This window comes from Microtus ochrogaster, chromosome 6, assembly GCF_000317375.1.
Source record: "Microtus ochrogaster isolate Prairie Vole_2 chromosome 6, MicOch1.0, whole genome shotgun sequence".
Classification (NCBI taxonomy): domain Eukaryota; kingdom Metazoa; phylum Chordata; class Mammalia; order Rodentia; family Cricetidae; genus Microtus; species Microtus ochrogaster.
The window spans coordinates 79,200,747-79,210,612 of record NC_022013.1 but is presented as its reverse complement, the minus strand read 5'-3'; positions in this window follow the sequence as shown (position 1 = coordinate 79,210,612).

Here is a 9,866-nt window from a genome sequence, read left to right as displayed (position 1 = left end):
TTGTAGATTTACATTGCTAAAGGTGCCTGCCTTTGGGGGGATGTGGGCATTCGGTGGGCCTCGAAAGGACGTAGCACTCGGTTATTATTGAAGTGACGGTAGAATATCCCATGGTGCCTTGCGGAGTAAGAAGGTGTCTCCTGGAATTCAAGTCTTGCGTCCTGCATGCCTGAAGACTGTCACCCACCGCCCCCATCAATAGACCACCTATGAAAGCAGCGTCCAGCCAGTGAGGCAAATATCTCACCCCCAAATACCTCTGTCACAAGGAGATGGACCGCGGGCAAGGCACTTAGGCGGTAGAACTCCTCTGTAGATAGTTTCCCTAATATATCATGGCCCCGGGTAAGAACCTCTAACAGTAATAAAGGACTTCCCTCACTCAAGAGACTCTGTCAAGAAGATTGAGACTTCAAGCTATCCAGATACAGCAGGTTAGAACCATCATCTGAACACCAGAGGACAGGCCTCTGGGCATGTGTGTAGGGGATTGTGTAGATTAAGGTTAGCCCCTGAGAGTGTCTGTGAGGGGTAGTCTTATTAAACGTATTGATGTAGGAAGACCCAACTTAATTGTGAGCAGGACCACCCCCTGAGCAGGGCTTTCTGGACTGTATAGAATGGAGACATTAAGCCTCACTTTAGTGAGCGTGCATTCAGTGCTCTGTGCTCCTGACTGAGGATGCTGCAAGCTCCTGGACCTTGAAATCCCAGTAGCGACAGACTGTACGCATGTCTGAATGGAGCCAGAACAAACCCTTTCCCCCTAGAGCTGCTTCTCCTCGATATTTTATTGCAACGATGCGAAGGAAAATAAGACAGCAAGTTGGAGACCAGCCTGGGATCCATAGTGAGATCCTGTCTCAAAAAATAGATAGATGATAGATATATTAGATAGATAGATAGATAGATAGATAGATAGATAGATAGATAGGATGGATGATAGATAGATAGATGATAGATAGATAGATAGATGATAGATAGATAGGATGGATGATAGATAGATAGATAGATAGATAGATAGATGATAGATAGATAGATAGAATAAAGCAAGGCAAGGAGGGAGAAGCTGTGGCCTGGTGATGTGAAAAGTTGAGTGTGGAGCCCTGTAACTTTATGTTCTGGCCCCCAGGATCAGAGTGCAGTTTTATTTGGTTGCTTAAAGGTATGATGGCGTTAAAATGAGGTCATTGGGTTGGCCCTAAGCCAATACAACTGTTGTCTTCACAAAAGGAAGAGAGCTGAACACAGCGTAGAACAAATATGATTCAGAGATAAAGGAGATGGTTGAAGTCAAAGGCAGACCTAGGGTTGCTTTCTTCCTACAGCCCTCGGCTTAAATGACACCACAGCATTGCCCTTCTGAAGGCCTGAATGGCAAGGTAGTAAGCCACCTGGCTATGGTATCTATTCTGGTGATCATAGTGAATTCACATAAGTTAGTTGGAGAGCCCTGGATTGGTGACAAACTTGGTTTTCTCCCGGTTCCAACTCAGCTTGGGATGTCACCAGTGCAAAGGCCCAGTAAGGCAGCAGGGCCCTAAGGCGTGACTCAGCCCACCTCCCTGTCAGTCACTGCCTGTGGTCACTCTTCCCTCTGCTCAGGGGAAGGGCTGGCTCATCAGCCCAGCCCACTATGACAGATGCTCAGGAAAGCTCAGGTCTTCCCTGGGGGTGGGGAGGAGGAGGCTGGCCCTTGAGATCAAGCGAATGCTGAGTGTGTGTGTGTGTGTGTGTGTGTGTGTGTGTGTGTGTGAACTCCCAAGACTAAAGTGATGCCTCGAGGATCTTCTGTAGAAGAATTTTGAATGTTGGGGGTTGGGTATGGTATGTGTTTGTAATCCCAGTCTTTGGGAAGTTGAGACTGGAGAATCATAAATTCATGACCAGCCTTGGCTACATAGTAAGGTTAGGTCTAGTCCAAAAACAAGATACATATTTTACAGTGAGGGAAATTTAAGCTGGAAGAGTCTAATTCTCTAGTCCAGAGGCTGGGGACATAACACACTAGTAAAGTACTCGCCAGGCATATGCAAAGCCCTGGGTTCTACCCCCACCACCACAAAAGTAAATAGATTCTCTAGTTCAGGGGTGAGATGGCTTACAGTGTTTCTTTGGTCCCACTCTGCATTCTTGGTGCAGGAAAGTTTCACATAAGCCCCGGCGATCACACTGTGGACAGACACCTGGCCAGCATTCCTAGCTGGCTAGAGCTGCCCAGGCAAAGAGAAATTTGTGTATTGGGGTTAGGATAGGACACCCTAGGGCAGTGGTTCTCCACCTTCCTAATGCTGCGACCCTTTAACACAGTTCTTCATGTTATGATGACCCCCGATCATGAAATTATTTCATTGTTGCATCATAACAAATTGTAAGTATCTGATATGCAGGATATCTGATATGTGACCCCAAAAGGGGTTGAGACCTACAGGTTGAGAATCATTGCCCCTCTTGGATTCACTTGCTTAATTATATGAAATTGAGTGTTAAAGCTTGGAGTCTCTCAGGTCTCTTCTATGAGGTTGAGTGGTTTTCTCAAAGTCGTCCAGCCAAATAGCAACAAAGCCAGGCCTAGAACCCAGACCTGGGTTCTTTCTGCTTGTACCTTGCTCAGCACCCCAGCCAGGCTTTATTCCGACTGGTGCTATACTGGCTGACTCCCAACCCACAAACCACACATGGATGGAGGCGCCACTGCTAATGTAGTGCATAGCACCGAACTCCAGCTCTCTGCTTTCCTGAAGGATCAGCAGGGGGAGGAAGCCAGGCGGCAGCTGGAAAGAAACTCTGGCTCTGGCGATCGAAAACCCCAGGTCTCTTTAGCTTGTGATAAGCCTCAGCTGTGTGGGCTGGGAAGAGAGTATCTTGTAAGCTCCTCCAAGGTCCTGCAGGAATGGATTCTATGCCCTGCTTGGAAGCTCAGTCCCCTCCCACCTCTGGCGCGGCTGGGCCTGACCTGCTCTTTCATTTCTCCCTGTGCTGCTGCCCAGGTGGGGTGGTGCTGACTCACCTGTGAGTCTGAGTTTCAGGCAGTAGCTGAATGCTGCAGTACAGAGGCCCTGACTCAGGGCACAACACAGAGACCTGGGGAAGTCCCTCCTCTCTCCTGCCCCTGTCACTTCTATTCCTGGCACCTCTCGTTTCGTGGGAAGGAGTTTCCTTCGTTGCTGGAGATGGCAACCTCTATTGATATTGTGTGTGTGACAAAAAAGCAATGAGATCCAATCCTCCCTTTCGTCTTGGCAGAGCAAAGGGTGAGGTAAAACTGGGACCCCAGCCAGAAGCTTGTGCAAGGGAGACCTGAACCTTGCAGGAGTCAGCGATAGCAGCCACTCTCCCAGGCTGTCTGAGGACGGCATAAGGACACCTAGCTAAGCCATCCAGTTCTGCACTCTCATAGGAAACTCAGGCTCCAGTGGGCCTTTCTAGAAGGCGTTTCCATAGCCCAGGAGGTTGTGCCCAAACCCTTTCTTGGCCCTGACCACCTCTGCCTCCATCCAGATATTTCAAGGTCTCGGGACTACACGTTTACCTCAAAGCCCAACCTGGCTGGGATGCACTGGCTTGTTGCTTTTATCACCCTTCCTCTGCCCTCTGACCCCTGTGCACAGCATCCTAGAATTATCAAGATGTCAGGGAGCTGCAGCAAAAACAAATCCACAAACGAACCTCACTTTCTACCTTGGACTGTGAACAGACGTTGGCTCAGGCTTTAGGAAACCCCACTAAGGTGCCCAGTTTCTTGTTTCTAACTGTCTCTATCCTTGAATCAAGCACAACACTGACAATTGCTGTCAGAGAAGCAGCTTTCTTCCCAAGCAGGAAGAACAGAGGAAAAGAAGACCAAGTGGGTCCCACAGAGGTTCGTCAGCTCAACCCGGGTCTCTCCATCCATCTGCCTCCATGCCTTGCGAATCTGAGATGCCATTTCCCTCTCGTTCTGAAATGAGTGGTTTCCATCTACAGTGAAAGAGCCAAGCCACCAAACAGACACTGTGAGCGTGAGGGTTTGTGCTTCTGCGGGGACAGAGCAGTGGCCTGACTTGGGTTAATGGTCAACAGCAAACAACCTACCCCGTCACGAGATCCTGGTAAGAAAGAGAGTGTCCCGAGAGCGGCCAATGGTGTGAGGGAGGACAGCCACCCTCACTGTTGTCAGCTGTTCTGTGTTTGGCTGTGTGAGCCGTATTCACCAGGCCTTTTCCAAAGATGACCAGATGGGAACTCTTGTCAGCCACCCCAGCCTAGGACTGGGCTTAAGAGGGAGCTGACTGACTCAAGGTCGTTCCCTGACTGTAGCAAAATGGACACCGACCTCTTTGGTGGTAAAGTGGGTAGCCAGCCTTTCCCTGGACCTCCCTAATCTAATGAGGACGAGGACTGGAGACACATAAATACTAACCCACGAGGTGAGGGCAGAGCAGCAAGCATGAGAAGGAGCTGAAAGAGGGAAAGGCTATAGATGTGGCTCAGTTAACAGAATGCTTGACCGGCACGCTCCGAGTCCTGGGTTCGATCCTCAGCACAGCTTAACAGCAGATGTGGTGGGCCACTCTTGCAATGTTAGCATTCATGACCGTGGCACGGAAGCAGGAGGATCAGAATTTCAAAGTCGTTCTCACATGCATAGTACAAGGCCAACCTGGGCTGCATGAGGCCCTGTCTCTTGAAGGAAAAAAAGAACAAAACAAGCAAACACAGGCTGAGACCTGCCTCAGTGGGTAAATCAATCGCCTTACAATCATGAAGGCTTTGGGTTTAAATCCCCAGAGACCATGTAAAACCCAACAAAGTCGTGTTCCTCAGGCGAGGTGAGAGAAGAATCTCTGGAAACTTGTGGGCTGGAATACGCAGTAATGGACAACAAAGAGACCTCAAGCAACGTGGAAGACAAGGCCTGAACCTGAAATGGTTCTCTGACTCCACATACATACACACCATGGGATATACATGCCAATATTCACTCATATAAATGTGCACACACACGTACAGATTTGTAAAAAACTAACAAAAAAAAGAATAGAAAATGAAGTCAACAAAACACTAGAATACAAACTATCACATCAGCAAAAGTATAGAAGAGACTGCCCAAGCTGCAAAACATTCAGAACTATTGGACAGAATACAACAGATACACAGAATACAACACAAACAAAAATTTGTGTGCCTGACTATATGCATGTGTGCCACACATACACAGAAGGCCATGGAAGTCAGAAGAGGCTTTGTATCCCCTGGAACGAGAGTTGCAGACAGCTATGAGCTGCTGTGTAGGTGCTGAGAGCCAAAGTCAGTCCTGTGCAAGAGCAGCAAGTGCTCTTAACCACTGAGTCATCCCTCCAACCCCAAGATTTATGTATTTTTATTGTATGTGTATGAGTGTTGCACCACATGCATCCCTGGTGCCTGAGGAAGTCAGACGAGGGCATCAGATCCCCTAGAACTGGGGGTACAGATGGTGGTGAGCTGCCATGTGGGTGCTGGGAGTTCAAGTTGGGTCAAGAGCAATAAATGCTCCTAACTGCTGTGCCATTTCTCCATCCCCCAGCAAAATGCTTTAAACATTGCTTTTTTTTTTTTAGGGAAGAAGAAGAAGGAGAACTTCTGTTTCCATTGCTGAACATGAGTTCTGTGGTTACATTTCAGAGTCAGCACAGAGACCCTCAGAAAAAATGAAGTGTGCTCAAATGCACCTCAGCGTTGCTTTCCTGTGTCTCCTAATGGTATCTGCCTCAGCTTGCTCTGCTAATGAGAGCACTGATGTCTCCTGGGGTTGGCAAAGGGACCGAACGGACTAACTAGGGCACGATGGGGATCAGCAAGTGTGACTTGTTACTGCTGCTCGTTCCCCACTCATCTTTAGGCAATGGCAAGCAGGACTCCAGGCTCCCATCTTCACCCAATAAAACCTAAAAAATCTCAAAACACGAGTCTGGGCGCTGATGCCTGGGCAGAGTATGGGGCACTTTCCTTCTGTGGGTTGGACCAGGAATGAGGCCTGAGCATGAATTTCGGAGCCAAGTGAATATTTCTGAAGGACAAAAACCAGGAAGGATAAATAAGAGGTTTTCCAGCCTTCTGAGAAATAACCTCAAGGTTCCATGGAAGAGACAAAGACGGTGCTTGCAGGGTTTCCCACTCTTTTGGAATGGCCAAGGAGATCCCTCCAGACTCCTGTCCACACAAATTCCCCCACATTGCTCATAGCATTAGTGTACTAGTACCCAAGGGGTCATTTGATCTGGTCACTCCCCGTAGATACCCACAGCCCAGACCCTACCTGTTTCTACAACCTAAATCTCAGCTTTGTCCAAGTGCAGCTCCCAAAGTCCACCAGAACACAGGAGTTCATTGGTGCTATCTTAGAACTCCTGGCTGGGTGAACCCGTTGGAGCTACAGTGCTTCCGACCTCCCACGAATGACCAGCCCAGAGCCCTGGGTTCACCTCACATGCCACATCCCTTCATTCACCATTTGGGAAACAGCCGCTGAGCAACCGCTGGACGCCAGGGGATTCCCTCCCCTGAGAAACTTCCCCCGTCCTGTGGTCTCCTTCGCTTCCCACTGAAGGCCTCTGTTTCCACTTCTGTGTTCTTCTGCTACTGCGCTCACCTCCCAGGCAGACTCCAGTGTCTGCCTGAGCCCTCATGAGCCCTAAGCCCAGCTTTCCCCAGCTTTCTGCCACTGCTTGGTGTGTGCCAAACGACCGACTCTATCCACTCAGCCAACACGTATGCTTCACGTACTGAAGATGTGCCAGGTTCTGTCGCTGGTACTGGGAGCAGAGCAGCGAACACGACAGACAGGCGACAACTTCTGCTCTCAAGGTCTTGTCTTCTAGTAAAGTTGACAGGTAAAGAAAAAAATCAAACTTGCCAGTGAATGGCAACTCCTAAGAACAGCAAGAAAATGGCAGTTTTTGGGAGTGAAAAGCCCCAGGTGGGCAGCAGACCAGCTGAAGGACTTTTCGGCTCCCAACCATATCGGAAAGAAGGGCATCCCAGAAAGAGGGGCAGGCGAGTGCCAGGGGTCTGAGGCAGGAGTGGACCTGTGAGCTCAGGACAGATGAGGAAGTCAGTGTGGCTGAGGAGGACTGAGTGGGGAGTGAGCGAGGGGAGAGAGGTAGGATGCTAAGCCTGAGAAGCCAGGGCTGCCTCCTGCACTGACAGGATCCCCGAGGATCCCCGATCAGGCCGACTGCTGTGTCTCAGGTCCGGGTGGGGAGCTGGGAAGCCCTTTCTGGCTGCAGACCCCTTTTCCACCCATGTCTTACCATCCAAGCCTCTTTCCTGCAACCACCTTAAGACTCTCTTCCTTGACACACTTTGGGTTTTATTTGCTTGTTTATCCCATTTGTCCTGACTTTAGATTATTTTGAGACAGATGCTCACATAGCCCAGACTGGCCTCGGACTAACCGTGTAGCTATGGGTAGCATTAAAACTCCCATCCTCCTGCATCAGTCTCTCTGGAATTACAGGTTTTGAACACATTTCCCACTGCTAATCCTAGCTGGAGTCCCTGCCAATGGGAGTGTGTGTATAACAATGACACTTGGGTTGACAGGCACTGCTTACTGAGCACCATCCCTTCTCCAAGTCTCTTAGACATTACTTCATGTAATGTTCAGATTTAGTTATTGTCTTACTTATGAAAACTGAATCTTTTTGGCAAACTGTCACCAGTTAGAAAGCTCCCAGCCCCAAAGTCTTAACTGAGCTATTTGCCTTTTGGAGGGTCTCCAGATCACTTGACTCCTAGCCTTTCCCTCCAGGAATTCTTCACAAAGGAAGAAGCTGTGTTTAAGATAATGTTTGAAGCGTATCGTTGGTGTTCCGGGTGGAAGAATAGGAGAACCCATTTCAGGCCAGATGAAGAGTGTTGCCATGGTTCTGAGAAGTCCTGTGGGAGGTCAGGACACACCAGTCAGCAGGGGTATGACATCAGCAGGGATGAGGTAGACCGGAAACAGTCCGAGGGAATCCAAGTGTCCTCCTGAGGAGCTGAACTTTCCCATTTACTGTAAGGGCTTGTGTAAAAGCTATCAGCAGCGAACAGACAATATTCTGTAAGTTAAGTGTATCTGAAAACAGTGAGGGCCTGGCCGCCTGGGAAGCTCCTTTCCTCAAGGAGGTATAGTCACCCTCCTGATTACAAGCCCAGTTTGCCCTGGGAAAGCCAGGTCTTCTGTAAGATTTGTGAATTTTGCATAAATTCGCAGTAAGTTTTAAACGACATGAGTCTTGCAAAATACACATGGGGTTGAGAAAATGGCTCAGAGAGTAAGAGCAAGCATGAGGACCTAAATTCAAATCCTCCGGCACCCACGGGAAAGCTTTGCTCTTTGAGAAGGGCACATGGTCAGTTTCAAGTCTGAATTGCTGAACTTTAAAATAGACAGGCAGGCCTGCAAGGGAGCCCTACTCAGAGCAGAGTTCTTTGTTAGTCTCTGCTTTCCCGGGGTAGCTTCTGCTGTGGCCACTGCGACCACTGTACGTGGTTCCTTCTACTTTTAAATCCATAGAGAAATTCAGATCCCAAGTCTGGTTTGTTTGTTAGTTTGCTTTTTCTTCTCATTCTGTTCAGACCGCGAAATCAGATACAAGGTCGCCAACACACCTGTCCCTTTCAGCACAGAGACACCTGCACTCGCTAAACTGCTGGCCACAGCAGTGGCTCCCTGGCCCGTCAGGGAAAAGCCTACCAGGCCTGTGCTGGCCCCATGCCTGCCTAGCTAACTCCCCTGGGGTAGGCAGAAAGCTTCAAAATACAGCCTGCTCACTATTGGCAAAACATTCCTTGCAGGACTGGGCAAGGCTGCCACATCCGTAATGGTGGGGGGGCTGGTGACAGGGGCTTCAGTAAGGAGGTATTAAGAGAGCACGAACCAGAACTGGAGGCTCAAAGATGAGCCAATATTTCTATTTAGGTCTAGTTGAAATAATGCCTTCTCCCTCCCTCCCACACTCCCGTGCTCCCTTCCTCCCATCTGCACCCTGCGAGCCCTGATTGGCAGGTAAAGTTGAACAGAGACGAGATGATTGGAGTAAGAAGGTTCACTGGCTTGTTCTGACAACCAGCATAACTTGTTCAGAAAGTCTGGGTGATTTCTCTTTCGGAAATGAAGTTAAAAACTTGGTTGTAAAATGTGCTGCTTGTCCTTTTGCATCTTTACCCAGCTGATTATAGTTTTTCTCTTTCCTTTCAGTTTTCCTATTGATGTTTTTAATTAGTACATGTGTTAATTGCACAGAATGGTGGGTTTCTTGTGATATTACTTCCTCTTTTTTTTTTTTTTTTAAAGGATCGCCTATACCCAGGCTGGCCTTGAACTTCTATGCAGTCAGGAATGACTTTAAATTTCTGATCTTGCTGAGTGCTGAGCCACCACATACCTGGTTTTGGCATTTTCATATATGCATACGGAGAAATGTGGCTACAGTGTCCCCTCTCCCCCTCTCCCTCCATTCCTCTCTTCCCCTCTCTCCTTCAACAGAGGATTGAACCCAGGGCCTCGAATGCACTAGACAAGCCCTATCTCATTGAGCTATATCCCCAAGCCCTCTTTTTATCTTTACTTTGAAACATCTCACTAAATTGTCTAGCCTGTCTTTAAACTTGCTCCCCTTGCCTCAGCCCTCAAAGTAGCTGGGATTACAGACCTGTCCCAGCAGATCAGACTCTCCAAGATGATTCTCTATGGTTGCCAATATGAGTTGTGGTGGGGGGGGGGGCTCTCCCAAAATGTGCATAAATTCCCCACCAGCCACCCACAAAGACCCCTCTGGGCCCCTTTCATTTTCCTTAAATGGATTTTATTATTTTTTTTTTATTTTGAAAAGTACTTTATCCAGGTTCACAGAGAG